Here is a 16,100-nt window from a genome sequence, read left to right as displayed (position 1 = left end):
GAACGCTTGCCCAACTGTCAGGTTTCTGACGTACTGCACTGCGGTCACGAAAACACTCTCACGCCGGCGTCGCACTTGCATTTGCGGTACTTAAACTACTATTTTTCAGCGGAATTCTGGCGGAGGCCTCTCCGATTTCAGCGAAATAATTCATTTACAAGCACCGCATTTTGGGTGGTTGCCATTTCAGAGTACCGACAATATACGCACTAGCATTCGCCTTTCTGGGTATACGATTATGCTCTCACCTACTACAGCAGCTACCAGCAGAGTTATCTTGCCTGTTCGTAATGATCGTACATTCAGTCATTATGTCATAATAATCGATGCTTCTAATACGTATGCCACATGCACAAAAAAAGAAAGAGAGAGAGAGACAACTTTATCGTTACCGTGATCGATATTACCGCCTCGGGCTACTTTTGATGTGGATCGTCCTCAGAAAACTCTTGAAGGAACAACCGCACCGCATATACTAATTGGGTGCTTCAACGCGCATTACCCCGCGTTGAGTCGCGTGAGGTCTTACGTCCGTGGACGACGCCATATTTATGTTGCATATCAAAAGGACCTGGCTGTTCTAAAGAATTCGACAGTCAACTTTTTAGAAAGGATGTTGGTCCAATACTGCGCTCGGTGTCACCACGATCTCCTCGCATCTCATGTTTACAGTGAACTGGTTTGCAGAAAGCAGCGAGAACAAGTCAGCGTATGTATATCTATGTTGTCTGAAGCGCCACCTTACAAAAACGCGTAGTCAGTAGCACAAATTTGGAGGTATACAGCGCCATGGCCGAGGGCTCTGACTTTTAAGAACTGAAGTATGAAAACTTAGTTGGTGCACAGGTCGAGCAATATGGAGCAGCGCAGAACACTGCAAGCCACGTCAAATAGACTCCGCGGCTGACATCGGGTATTAGAAGTTCAATGCATTGCGTCCCAGCTTTCTGGTGACGTCTGTGCTGCTAGGCGAATGCAAATACGTATTCACCGTCATCTTGGCAAGTTGGACAGAAAGCGATGGTGGCCTCTGTGTTCCAAACTGTATCCCAGAGAACAATTCACAAGTACTTGAAGCGTAGTGCATCCCCTTAGAACCTCGTCGGTTCAGCTATACCCTTTCAGCTGTTTTGATGTGTAACACCAGTGAATCTTATAACACCAGTTAATCGGACGTGGTGGAGGCTTTCTTGCTTCAAAACCACTGCCCCGGTGGCGCCTGCTATTTTATCATACAAGCTAACGTAATGCATTGCTAAACACGAACTTGTATTCATGGCGAATCTGCTTGAAACATTGACTTTGGTGGACAGAACAGGACAGGAAAGTTTATTATTCACAATGAAACAGAACGCGATACACCAAAATTAAACAGTTCGGATCCCAGAAATCAAACTTTGTAAGGGGTTCCTACATCACATAGTGCTGTGTAAAAAAGAAAAATCCGTGTAACAAATGCAGTCAAGAACCCAGTCAAGTCCGAACGAGACGTCAACTTCTGGCCCTGACTGTGATTGCTACATCAAGATGTCACATCTAGACGACAAGTCATATATGTGACTTCTTAGCATCTTTAATGCCAGCTGAGAGATACTGGCCACCTTGATCATGACTGGTGCAACGGTTCGCCGCTAGTGTCATCACTTTTCTCAAGCCTGACAAATATCGCACAGGTATAAGCTTCTGTTGTCTGATACCACTCTTTGTTACGTCTAAAAGCTCAGAGAGGAGATGCGCTTGGATTGGGTATCGACGAATGCCTACCCTCTATAAATGTACGTTTAAAAGGGCCGCAGTGGCAATGACAATGTGGTTAGCCTTGCCGATTGCGTCAAACTCAACACAAGCTGCACGTATAGCATTACTATCACCATGCATCTCGACATCAAGAGAGTGTTGAACAACATGAATCACGCGGCAGCTTTTTTTAACGCTCTAAGGACCATAGGTGTTGGCGAGCGTACGTACCTCACCAATCCATCAGTTACACATAGGTCGTTGACACAACTTCACACAAGTATACATCATAAAGTTGTGGATGGATTACTAAGCACCGACTCTAATTAAGGTCTGTTTCAAAGACCTTGTGAATTCCATCCACACATCGGATGAAATTTACTTCTGCATATATGAATAAGCTTCAACCGTGTGAAAATGCAGCGACACTGCAATCCGCTATCACTTGGTGCTCGCAGCAGTCTCTTTTGTGCGACACAAGCCTTCCATTACGGATTTCTTTATGAAATTAATCTTTCCTGTTGCTCTCGTATGCCGTGAGGCCGTGAAGGCCGCAACACGCTTGCAGCGTGACTCAAGTTTGTAACTGTAGGGCATCCTCAGCCGCTGTAAAAATGCGTGTGGCGCAATAAGAAGGCACCTCTGGTTCGCTATACGTACGTACGTGTCCCTGGGTGTGTGTGGCTTGTGTGTTTGCGATATCGCTGCTTATGTCATATATGCCGGGTTACCAATATAGTGGTCACCCCGCACCTGGAATAGCACGTCAGGTCTTCAGCCAGGTAACATCCCCAGCGTCTCGTTAAAGAGAGCATCTCGCTATCGCATCTCTATTTGCGACTATGTAATCCTCGGTACGTCATCTCTACCGCTTCGATATGTGTGCTATCTCGTGGTAGATTATGAAGACCTCTACTTCCAGCCTTGTTTGAACAGTTTAACAGAACATGCTTCTTGTTGATTGACGAGACGGGAAGGATGCAACGCAGATACGGATGGCTGGTCGAGTATCGCGCACGTAGCACGCTTTGAATCGGCCCCGATCGAGCTTGAACAAGCGCGTCTTCAGGGTCGATAAAATATTAATATAAGGGGCAGAAGAGACACAGCCACGTCGGCAAAAAAACGCTAGATTCAGGCATAAGAAGATCATGCCCACTTGACTGTTAGCTAACCTACTTCAGTGTGAATCTTGAAAATGCAGATATTTTTTGTACGTTCACTATACTAGTCAACGTCAACGATGCGATTCAGACGAGGCACTCAATCAACGCTATCCCGATGTTAGATGTGTGCCACGTATTCTGGGTCACACACGACTCAAATAAACGATAATACATTATTTATGCCTGTTTCTTTCCTTCTAGCGCAGAGATTTCACAGAAAAAAAAATCGAAAGTTGATGTTTACTGTATTACTGGACCGCTTAAGGAAAAACGACAACATCTAACACAAGTTTCCTTTACGCCAAAGACGAAAGAACGAAATGGGCTAATTTATAGAATTTTACTAACCACACCGGGAAAGCTTCGCTTCACATATAATCGAACATCTGCGATGAATCTGCATAATTTCTGTGCTTGTTTCTTTGCTTTGAGCGGAGCTATTTCGCCGAGGAACGAAAAATCAAAAAGCGATGTTTACTTTATTACTGGACAGCCTAAAGAAAACAGCAACAGCCAACATAAACTTGAGTCCACTGGCGTCACAGCCCTCAAAACATAATAAACATCTCGCGCTCACCTATCCGCCGCCCATCACTGCCAGTGTCTGGGTCTCGTGCTTGTTTTTCCACGCCACGACAGAGGACAGGAACTCGGCGAAACGCAGCAGGAGAAATAAATAAGAGCTGCCAGGCATCCAGTCAAGAACATATACCGTTGCCCTGTCTTCTTCATATTGACTTTTTTTTTCCTTTTCCTTTTCTTTAGTTTTTTTTTTCTTTTTCAGTGATCGTACTTTTCCATACGCTTTTGTACTCCACGAGTTTGCTTCAGAAATGCAGCAAAGGGTCAGCTGCAGGGCGCACCGAGACTGTTGCCTCGAGAGAAGGAGTATTGATTGTCGTCGAACACGACCTTCACGTCGAGATGGATCCGCCTGAGTGATTCCTTATTTCTTTCTGCATTATGTCCTATGTACCGCTTCTCCCCACTGAAAAGATAAAAAGCGCATGCGGGCTGTGAACACACCGGTGACTTTGAAGCGCCGCGGGGCACCGACTGGCAGTTCTCGAAAAGTATGGCAGGGACGGATGTGAAGGGGGTGGGGACCACTTGCTCGCTCGAATCCCTACTGCAGTGACACACGAATAAAGGAACCGTGAAACGGAGTCGAGAGTGATGACGAAAGCGAGATGTGCCCGCCGCGAGCGATTTTCGAGAGAAAGAGCTGGTGGATGACGTCTGTTCGAGAGTGCAGTTTTGGAGGACAACGCCGCGAGGAGCTTGAGGAGCCTTTTTTGTTTCTTTTTTTTTCTTTTTTTTCGGCTAACCTAAGGCAGGAAATGCGCATCGCGTCAAATCTATGGCGAGCGTAAATTGTATACTGGTTTCTGGGTTAAAAATTATGAAAGCAGAAACACCAAAACATAAAAGAACGGTATTTGTAAATTCAGCATACGACTCTCTTAGCTGCTTGAAGAGGTCTATACTAACTACCTTAAAGCTGGAGCTCCTTGATTCAACCAGGTGAAACCGCGTTGGCAAATGCCGCCGGCACCGGAAAGAAATGTCTAGCGCAAGGCGATCGACTGTGCCGAAAGTTTGCTCGGGACGCCACAAACGAAACAGGAAACAGTGGCAGGTTTCAAGGGTTACTTCGTTAGATTCGTGTTTAGATCCATGCGTCAGAGCTGCATGCGACTAAAGGTAGAACATGCCTGCGGGCTGAGACGGGAAAATCAGAACCGCGTCGATGCGGGTACGTCGAGCAAGCAACGGAGCTTTTGCAGCGTAAGCTGTTATGGGCTCATTCCAATAGCCGTTCCGGTTCGCGATGATGCCGCCGCCGGCGTTTGGCCGTAACCGCTATCGCCGGAAATGAGAAAAAAAGTACCCGCTCTTCGCCGGGATCGAGCCCAGGCCCGCTGCGTGGGAGTCGCATACTTTACCACTGAGCCACGCAAGCGCTTGCTGTCAAGAAGCAGAAATATTCCCTTTAAACGCGCAGGCGCAGGCGACCCGAGCCTCCGCCAGTATGGTGGCGCCATCTAGTTAAAGTGCCTGCAACCGCCGCGCGCGCAGGCGCAGACGACGAGATGCGATTCAGACGAGGCGCTCAATCAACGCTATCCCGATGTTAGATCTGTGCCACGTATTCTGGGTATACCTCTTCCGTACACGTTATGACGTCTCCTCGCAAGGTACGAACGGCTGCTAAAGAAGCGAATCGTATAGAGCTACGTGCGCGGCTACAACCAGGCATCATCGGGCTCAGCAGACTGCTGTGCAGAGAGCATTACAAGCCGCAGCTCGCCGTCGACGCCGGGCGGACAGTTCAGATCGTTCTCGTCAAAATCGAGGCGAAGGCACTTTGCCGCGAATACCCTCCTGTGCGTGGTGCCGAAATTGGAGCTACTCTTGCGCCGATCAACCAGCTTACGCTGTGACTGTGCTGCGTGTGCCGCGCAGGCCCTGTGACTTTTTTACCCCAATATAATCATAATAACATAACAACAAAAAAAGAGAACTCTTCCTTGAGAGTTAGACAGGAATCAAGTGACGCTGACGGAACGTGCATCGCAGGCCAGTGTACGGCATATTTGCACTTCGGAAGTCAAATAAGTTGCTTTAGACATTTAGAATGACTGCAACAAGAAATACAAAGTTCCTCGGTAAAATGTTGTTAGTCTTCAGTCGCAATTATAAATTTGGCTTAGTCAAAATGTACACCCTCCGCCAATGTGAAATGGGACACTGAATTTGTGTTGAAATCCGGTAATCTTCCTCGTCTGTGCCTGTAACAAGCAAAAGTTTCATGAGAACAACATAACTATTAGCAATAGGTGAATTTTTGCATGTTAGCAAGAAGTGCTGTTTCAACACAGATGAAGCATTACTTTCATGTTGGCAGATAGTGTACTAAGAACAATCAAGCGTGTAACAAAGTGAGTAGAAATAGTTGGGGGATATTTTACTTACGTGACTCTTATGTGGATTTTCGAGAAGGAAATGAAAGTAAAGTACGAGATGCAAGCGAACTTGCATACTTTGAGCAAAACGTTCATCAATACATGGAGAAGGCATGACAGCTGTCTTCCTATTGGATGGCGCCAACTCGCCAGCCAATACTTGCGGCGATTATTGTAATATAAACAGCACAGTACGAGACGCGAAAAGCGATACTATGGTGGCACCGGATAAAGACACCGATGTAAGAGGAAACCTAGTCATAGTCTTTTCGGGCGCACAAACACGCGCGTCGGGAAAACGTACAGGAAAGGAAATGAGGAAGATGGCAAACGAGCAGCCGTCGCAAACACTCAAAGCAAATATAGCAGCGACAGGCGTATGGCATTCTGAGCACACAGACAGTGTCCCGCGTTTACTGCTCCTGCCACGACTCAGTTCAGCGAGCGTCTCAAGCGGTGGGGCTGCCCTGCATCACTCCGAAGTAACGAGAGTATCGTTTGTCTTCGCTCGAGGTTTGTTTGATCCCCACAGTAATCACAGCCCTGTCACACCCCATTTCCATCATTTCTTTTTATCAGATTCCCTGGTCATGAGTATACACAGCTGTGGAGCCTTGATGGCTCGATTCTGTTCCAGTGTGCTTTTCTTCAATGCCGATACGCGCGGTACGTTTGTCGTTTCGGGGCTACACGTGCCGTGATAGTTTCTAAGCATGCACCTACTCAAGCTTGATATAAATGAATACGTTCTAGAGCCCGCCCAGCAACAAAAAAAAATATAAGTTTACATGATGAAGCGACGTGTACCAAGATTATATTTTGCCAGAACGGTAGCTGCGCCTTGCCTGATTTCGTTGTATGGCTTGATTCGCCAGTGAATGCGGCACATCTCGGGACAAAGAACCGTACCGGCTGCGTCTCATCTGCCTACTTTGATCCTGTAGCCTTGCCATTTTGATTGATTGTGCGTGTTCTGCAGCACGTGAATATATTAATGGACAACTAAAGATCAATTTTACTTTTGTTGTACGTCTCATTACTTTCTTCTGTATATGTTTTACCCCATTCAGAACGCCATAGGCCGGCTAAACTCGATCAGTATCCAATAACCCGTATGGCCATATGGGATGCTGTGTAGAATTCATATGATCAACCTACAATTATTGGACATGAAATCACTGGATATTAATTTTGTGGGGCACGTGTTTATTTATTTATTTTCACTACGGTACACGTAAGCCGCTCTTTATTTTTTTTTTCTGTAGCCACTACCAAATGTATTCTCCACTAAATTACCCTTCCGTAATTTTTTGTAATACTTCTACTCGAAATGCGGCCGGTTTTTCACTGTTCAGAAGTTTTTTTTTCTTTTTTTTTTTTGTATAGATACTTGGGTAGACAATATCCTCCTGCAATATCCAGAAAGAAAGCTGGGCAGGTAAAGTATTTATTCTCCTCTATCGCTGTCGTAAAAAACACGACAAAGCAAAACAAATCACTCCCAAGCCAAACACTCAGAAAGTAAAACGTGTTTCCGAATTCACAAGCATCTGTGTACTGTAGTTTTAGTTACACTTAACAAGCGTTAGGCACTCAGCTTCATGTACGTAGAGCCCGGGTCAAAGAATGTCAGGTCACCTAAAACCATCTTTTTTTCTTCTTCTTCTTGATATTCTTCTTGTTGCCCTAGCAGCTTGCATGGAGCTATGGATAGGAAATTCCAGCGCGTTAAGTGCCTTTCTGCACGGGCCTAATACTCCCGGAAGGGAGCTGGAAAGTAAAGTGTACTGGTGTCTATCGGAAACGCACGCGAGCAAAACAAACTGTATACAACAACTTCGCTCCATTGGTGTTGAGAAGATATATTCGGTTAATTACGAGGACTAAACGAGTTTAACACCTACAAAACAGGGACTAGGGCGAGAAAACTTCAGGGTATGTCCTTTGTGAATTGAGTCTCTTCATCAACAGTAATACGTCCGCCGAATCGCTTAGAACTAACATTCGCGATTAGGCTTGAGAGTGAGGGTTGGAAGTAATTAGGAGTAATCACGCCAATCGATCAGTTGGCAACAGAACAGCAAGCCCAGCAGGAAGGGAATGTTTGAAGTAGAACAGCTTCGGGATCATTCGTGTCCCTCCACGTTCACAAATGGGCTCCGCGTAGAACAGCGGTTGAATAGGCGTGAAACGGCAGTAAATTTCGTGAGATTTCTCACGAAAAAAAAATTGACAGGATGTGACAAAGAATAAGCTAAGGTTTGACAGGTTCAGCACCGTCGCGAAAGAGCAGCAAGTTAGCAGTCGGGTTATGTTCACCGCGAGTTCGCACAGCTGGCACCTAATGAGACGGCGAATTAGAAGTCTGGCTTTGAAGCTGTGTAATACTGAGAACTATGGGGACACGGGACACGTCTGAATAAATAATAAAAAGTGGGCTCGGCGGAAGCTGTCTCCTTGTTACGACGTTCAAAAAAATTGAGCAGTAGTAATTAACAACTACGATTTTTTTCTCTGTTTTAACGTGCCCGATAATAATAGCGGAACAAAATCCAAAGACCAAGAATCATTGAAAGCTGCACTGGAACAGACTCCACGACGCAGTTGCACAGTTTCACAGTGCACTCCGTATCTGGTCGCTACACGGCGCTGCTGTGTCGTCCCCTCTGTCTGTTGGTCCTGTGCTTACTGAGCTGTACAGTGAATTGTACCATACGGACAAGCCCCCAAGTATCTACACTTTGAGGACGCTGCATAATTTATACAGAGAGATGTCCCACACCAACTCCTGGTACCTTCATTCCACTTTGACAGTACTTCAAAAATGTACCAGAAGTGACCGTTGTAGCAACATTATTTAATGCTGGCCTTTATTACTTTTAACGCGACAGCGTTAAGGGCCCCATGTCGCAGAAAATCCGGCGTCGGCAACCGGCGTGCGATGTCGGCGGGAGTGGCGGAGAAAATCATCCCCAATCACGCGGGCCCTCCGAATTTATTTAGGTACATGTATCTGCCACGCCTTCTTATATGACATGCGGTATGTGCGGGTTATATTGCCACACCATTCTATCGTCAATGATGGTCATACCTTGTCTTGCATTCTTAGCAAAGTTATTCCTCGGAATTTCAAGAATGACAACCCACAAACAAGTGTCATGAAACAAAACATGCATCCATAGCGCATGCCTTTTATGCTATCTTCTCAGACTGAAATACTAAAAGTAGGAAACAAAAACGGAAACCTGAAAATTATGCAATTTTTTTGGCGCGACTGTGCAATATCTCCGGGATCACCCCACGCAAGAGGCCGTGTTTCTACCAGAAAGTTCGCCTTCGTGCATAGCGTTCGCCGCCAGTGTTTCCCGGTAACCATTACGGTTGGTTAAGCTGCAGTTGTCGGGAAGCGTGAGAAGCAGTCAGGGATCTTTAATGCTATCGTGTTCCACTCTTCAAGGCGAAGCTTAAGCGTCCTCCAAATTTTAACGCGAAAGCGTTAAGTTCCCCGTGTCGCAGAAAATCCGGCGTCGGCAACCGGCGTCGGCGTGCGATGCGGGTGGCGGAGAAAATCATCACCAACCACCCCGACCGCGCAGGCCCTCCACATGGTGCAAGGTTTTGGTGAACAAAAATTGAATTTCTCACAGGGAAATCCGCCAGGAAAATGGTAAAGTACGACTTTACCATTCGGCATCACATTCGCGGTCGGATTGTTTGCCAATCGGCGTCGGATTGTAATTTGAATGCACGAGAAAACCTAATTCTGCTACGAGGAAACTCAAACACAAACCCTTTTTCCAGCATTTCTACTAGACCTACAGCCGCGCGTTGCAATGCGAACGGGTCCTCATAACGCTATCGCGTTCTACTCTTAAAGGCGAAGCTTAAGCGTCCTCCAATTTTTTTATCATTCTTGCGCTTTTATTTTTGCATCGGGCTGAAGCACCAATCAACAACGCACCCTGACATCTACGCCCGCACGCACGAATAAACAAGCACACAACAGACACACACACACACAATACACGCACGCAAACGCTCAGAGCGCGTCCCGCACACATGGGAGATGAATGGGATCGCCCATGAAGCCTAAGACGACCCTCGCCGGTTGCCTAGAGGGGGCCCCCATCGTTGGCGGCGTGTCCCCGACACGAAACGACGGGAATCAAATTGGGTCCGGGTTGTTTGTCATCTGCCCCGACACGAACCTACTCCGCGTCTGTTTGTTCGGAATATGCCGGCTCACTAGTTCGCTGCTGAGAGACGCGACGACTTCCCTCTCAACCAAGTGCAGTCGCATTTTCCCCCTCCGCCGTCTTTCGTTTCCATTTAAAAAGGATTTGCCTCGGCACTTCCGTGCATGGAGCCTACATTTGTAGCTTGTTCAGGCAGTTCTGTTATTCCGCACCTATCGCGTTTGTATTTGTGTTTTGAGTCAATCGCAAAGGACGAGACCCCCGCTCCCCATGAGGATATCAGAAGTGGCAATATGACGGAATTCGAGAGCCACTTGGTTGCCCAGAATGCAGCCCCTGGTCAAATCTGCACTGTTCAAACGACTCGCGTCTTATAAGTGCATCTGTACGTTCAGGCATCGACGCGCATCCACACGTTTATATAAAGTAGCAGCGTTAGCAGGCACGCTGCGTTACTTTGTACCTGTTCACTCATCAGATGCTAGAGGGGAAATAAACACACACAACACAGAGGAAGAAAACCTATATGCGTCCGATAAATTAACCTGGTCCACCAGCGCTTCTTCAGCGCGTCTCTGTGTTATCCCCATCCGTTTTCTTCTCCCTTCGTTCTGAAAATTACGAACTGGATTAAACTGCCAAGCTTCGCATCAACCTTCGGTGTTTGCGATGGCGGTAGTGGTAACTGCAGGCATGTTTAGCCTGGCAACTCCTTTAACTTCTCCACGAGAGTGTATCCTGCACTGTGACTCACAGCGCTGCAGCGGGGCCTTGTTTCGTAGCGCCATGGTCCGTTCAAACAGCATGACAAATGCGTTAATCCAGGTCTTACTAGATTATCATTTAAAATTAAATTACATTATGAGGTTTTACGTGCCAAAACCACGATCTCATTATGAGGCACGCCGTAGTAGGGGACTGCGGAATAATTTGGATCACCTGGGGTTCTTTAACGTGCACCTAAATCTAAGTACACGGGTGTTTTCTGCATTTCGCCCCCTTCAAAATGCGGCCGCCGTGGCCGGGATTCGATCCCGCGACCTCGTGCTTAACAGCCCAACACCACAGCCACTAAGCAACCACGGCGGGTACTAGATTATCATGACTAGGTTTGTTGCCCTTTGTGAATCCAAGGAGCTTCATTGCTCGCAGTCTCCATAAGCACCGTAACAATTACATGTGACACCTTGTAGAACTTCGTCTGAAACATTATTTGCTTTTGTGGTGGACTGACGCAGCTTACCTTGGCAAAGTAACACACGTGTTTGGAGGAATGTGGGCAACCTGATGACCATGTTACTCCAAGTAGCCTGAACCATGCAGCCCGATACACGCCCGTCTCTTCACTCAACCCGCAATAAAAATGCGGCCGCTGCGACCAGGAATCGAACTATACGACTATATGTTCTCAGCAGCAGTATGCCATAGTCACTTAACCACTACGGCGCGTCCAGACATTGCGTTAATTAACGGCTATGTGTCTCAAGAACAAGTATTCTTCTATAAGTCATCTAAGCAAGGTAATTCCCCGATTAAATCATTTCTGTCTGTTTAATAGCTGTTTATGAACTGGAAAGTAAGTAACGTCAAGGCCGGCTATAGCAAGACGCAGTTAGGAAGTTGAGTCTGCCCTTTACCCCATATAACGCGCCCACAGACATACCATAGTCACAGAAAATTATTGCGTACAGATTATCGTATAAGCGGCTGAATCTTCGTCCGTGCTGAAACCAGGTTTATTGTGAAACCAACTGTTTTGTACCTTCATCTGCGCAGTTTCAGTCCTTTTGCAGCACGACGCTGTTGGCAAAGCGACCTGTACTTCTTTTTTCTGGTCTTTCATTCACGTCTGCATGCAGCGCAAGGAAGAATCCAGCCGTAATGCAGCGTAAACGGTTGGGTTGCGTATACGGTTGGGTTGCACGCATCCCCAGCTGGCATAATTCCGGAATGCGGCTGAGATATATGTACGCACCGGAGCTAAGAAGCATATTGTTTGCAACTTACTGCGCTCTTCTCCGGCGGCGCATACACTCCGAGCTTCAGCATATAATCTAATGAAGCAGCCTGGATCGAGGCATGCGCTCAAGCAGGAACGAATGGCTTGTCCTCCACCACGGGAGGAAGACAAGCTTTTCTGAAAGCGCGCACCAGTCTTGCCCGTGGTGCACGAAATTTGGCGAGCTGGCTGGCAGCTTTACAAGCGCGGCGGAAGGGGCCCTCTGGTCTCGCCCGATAGAGAGGCCAGCGTGCGACGCGATTCGCCTTCGCGGGGACGCTTATCTCGCCCCTGCACTGTGCCACCAGCGCGACGCCGAGGCCCGTGCTCGAGTTCAAAGACGCGCTTCTCGCTCGTTGTCCGGAGAGTTTATAAAGCTAGACGCGACGCCGACGACCTCGTTCGCTCTTTGGTGAGGAGTAGAACCGCTTTTCCAGAGAGAAGATGTATGCCCATGGCCTGAGAGAAGAGCTGGAGACGGTTCCATAGTCGGTCGTATAGAAGAGATTGCACTGCCAGTGTTGGTTTTTAAATTTCGTCCTTCCTTCTTTTTGTCTCGTTTAGGAGTGACCTCTATTATTCGCGTTGGCGCCACGGTGTCGTGCGCGTAGCCTCTCCCCTTCCTCTTTTTTTATTTCCAGCGTTGCGCGTTAGCATCACGGTGGAGAGGCGAGAAGACGCGGAGCACAATCACGCCCCCCTCCCCATAAGCGCGGCGTTTCTGGCGTCGCCCTGTCGCCGGCCGGAAAATTTTCAAGGCGCCGGGTTATTAATGGTCTCGTCTCTCACCACAAAGAGGGAAGCACTAAATATACGACGCCCTACAAGCATCGTTAAGGGGACCTCAGAAAATACATGACGCTATTTTTTGTACATGCAGCTACTGTGGCCAAACAACTTCTTGTATCGTTTATTGGGCTTCAGACCGTTCCTGCTTTTGATTTTTTTTTTTTGCAACTGTTCATTCGGTCACATACTTTACCACGTCCTCTTCGCATTTGACCTATATTCCACGCTCTGTTAACGGCGCTCATGAATGCCTGGATCTCAATGTGACTTCTCCCTATGCTTTGCTGCAGTTTTTAAGGACTGTAGAAGTGTGCAAGCGGCTGTAGCCTGAGCTGATGTTTACAGTGCTACTGTGCTGTGCAGTGACTGTATGCGGTGGCAGTGGCCGACTGTGATTGTGTATCTGTTCTCCCTTTCTTTCTCTATCTCTACTTTTCTGTCACTTTACCTCCCCCTTCCCCTCTCTCCGCAGCGTAGGGTAGCAAACCGGACGTTCCCCTCTGGTTAACCTCCCTGCCTTTCCCCCTCTTCTCTCTCTCTCTCTCTATCAGCTTGGTTCAGTGTTCTAGGCAGTCATTCTCCATCAAGGCTGAGCGTTCGTGTTTATAAAGCGTAGTCGGTCCTCACGCCAGGAAAAGAAAATTTAAGGTGACGTAGGTGCTGCGGCAAAGAGCCGGTTCTTTCGGATTTTATCAAATTCTGCTTTAAACTTCTGAGCTCTAAGTGGCAACTTGACACCATGAAAACAAAGATATTATGATAATCATCCTGAAAGAAATTTGAAATCGGAGGCGCACTCGACGTTTATTCGCCTTTTACTTCGTACAGTCGTAGCTGTTGCTTCTGCGTAAATTCTCGCAACGGAGCTGCGAGCACCTCGGCAACGCAGTCAATACGCGAACTCCGGCAAGAAACTCTAGAAAAAGAAATTGCCTCGCAGCACTCTGCGCTGGCCAGAGTGACAACGGCAGCGATAGCAGCTGCCACCGACCGCGCCTTATTGAAAGTGAAAGACACACGGGTGCGTGCGCCGCGGAGGGCGCGCGTGTGTGTCTGCAGAACGACCGGGTCTTTTGGCGCGGACCGAGGAAACCCGGGTAAGAGGATTGGGCGCGCGGATTTCAACTCGAGCGTTGCGAACGGTATTGAAGAAAAGAGGGCGGATTCGGCAGTTGCAAATCCGCTGCTGGTGCGACTGCAAAGCTGCCAAAGTTACTACACTCCCTTCCTCGGAGGCCTCGTTTGCCTGTTCTTTATTCTTCATGATTTTTTTTTTCTTCTTCGCGAGTTCTCCGGGGAACCGTGAAGGAAGAGGAGAAGCCCGCCGTATCGATTGAGCGCACATGTGTGTGTGTGTGCGTGAGTCGCGCGGCAAGATCGTGTAAGCGCAACATTTCCATAGAGTCCGCCGGCCCGCAGACCCTTATACGCGGGCTTGTCGGAGCCGCGCTCGCGCGGGAAATCGATGCGATTTCTAATAGATTAGAACGCAGGTCCTCCAGCGGCCGCTGAGACGAATGCGCGCATAACGATGCCGCCGCGATCCTTTCTTCCCTGCAGTGGCAACCCCCCCCCCCCCCCCCCATCACTCTCCCCCTGCACGTGCCTACTTCGCGAGTATGCCTTGCTCTCTCCTTTCTGAAGTGAACGGAAGGCGAAGAGCTCCCCGTATTCGCTCTCATTATGCGCCTCACCGTTACAATCACCGCCAGCCGGCGGCGCGCCTTACGACAGGAGCAATTGAATTCTAATCGGTTCCCTTAGGCGAGATGTTTGCGCGCCGCCTCACAGCTCTCTCGCGTACCGTCGGCATCTTTAAACTTCGCTGCAGCTGCTTTCGATGAGAAGACATTACGGAAAGACGTGCGGCGGACACATATATCTCCTATTTCATCGCATCTCTGTTTGTTTGTTGCTGTTTCATTTTCTTCGTTACGATGGGACTGATGAGCACTGAGCGCTGCAGACCATTACAGTGTCTTGCGTGTTTCGAAGAGTACGCCCGCTCTTGCTACATTATAGTCCTTCGGACATCGACAGAACAGAATCTACAGCGAGGATTTTGCGATGTTAGCGTATCGGTGCGTACACGCTGCAGCTCCCGACTGCGAGTCGTTATGCGCCTGGGTTAGTTATCTTAATAAACACGGAGAGAAGAGAGAATGAGAAGTAATGCTTGTTGCGAAATGCTTCCTTGCCCAGGTTATGCGCACACTATCCAACTACGAAAGTGCAATGCACTTGTGCAAGTAGCCGTTCAGAAGTCTTATGAGGCGGCTTAATGGACAACCATTCTGCAACCAGCCGCAATATGTTTGCTTTCTTGCTGCCAGCTCAGTCGTTTTTTCAGCTGCCGGTACATGCGTTGCTTACGAAACGAGCGTTTTTTTTTTTTTTTTCTCCTCAGCCGTATCATTCCTTTTGTCATGGCTTGTAATAAGCAAACGTACTACTTAAAGTGCATGGCAAAATTTACATTAGAAGCTAATTCGTTCAAAGTACGTGTCAGCTGTTGCGTCAAGAGTAGTTTCTTCTAGTTACTAGAATAAATAAAATAAGTCATTCGCCACGCGTAAATAAATATTCGGTTTTACATGTTTTTAAAGACAAGCAGTAATATCTATGGTAACATCGATACACTGGCTTTGCTTTCAGTAGATGGCACAGGTATGAGAGACAGTGACTAACTTTTTAATTGTCCATTTCAGGGCACGTGTTGCAATAGCGAAATTGAAGTCGAGCAGCAGTAAGTCATGTCAACTTAGCAGAAATCGCATGACTAGCACCAATTTCAAGGCATTCATCCCTAAATATCAGCTGAAAATGTGCGTCGGCAATCGTTCTAAACTGCTAGAGGGGCGCTTCCTGAAAACTGATAACTAGAGCGCAATGTGTTTCGTAGCACATTTTAAAAACAGATTACTCGAAAGTGGTGCTAGTCTTGGAATTTATGCCATGTGGGCATAACTTCACTGCTGCTCGGCAACTGCAACGTGCGCCCTATAAAGGGAATAATCATAAAGTTAGTGACTCTTTTTAGTTAGCTTCTCGTACATTGCTATTTCTCAATTCTCATACAGGCAATTTCCGCCTTATCCAGAAATCGACCTGAAAATGGGAAATAGCGTTATCCGAAATAAGCATATTTCTTAAACTCTGTTCGAACTAAGAAAAAAAAACAGCTAGTATGTTAACGAATGTCACGTTTGTATTGTCTTTTTATCCTTTCACCCATTCTTGTCTCTGG

At 47.4% G+C, this 16,100-nt stretch overlaps 1 protein-coding gene across 1 annotated transcript in view; it reads left to right on the top strand.

Annotated features, from left to right (window-relative positions):
• The window catches only part of LOC119449642 (uncharacterized), a 107,202-nt gene that overhangs the window by 40,348 nt on the left and 50,754 nt on the right, over positions 1-16,100 (top strand). The gene's annotated exons all lie outside the window — the stretch shown is intronic.

This window comes from Dermacentor silvarum, chromosome 4 (genome assembly GCF_013339745.2).
Source record: "Dermacentor silvarum isolate Dsil-2018 chromosome 4, BIME_Dsil_1.4, whole genome shotgun sequence".
NCBI lineage: Eukaryota > Metazoa > Arthropoda > Arachnida > Ixodida > Ixodidae > Dermacentor > Dermacentor silvarum.
This window is presented reverse-complemented; position numbering and strand designations above follow the sequence as displayed.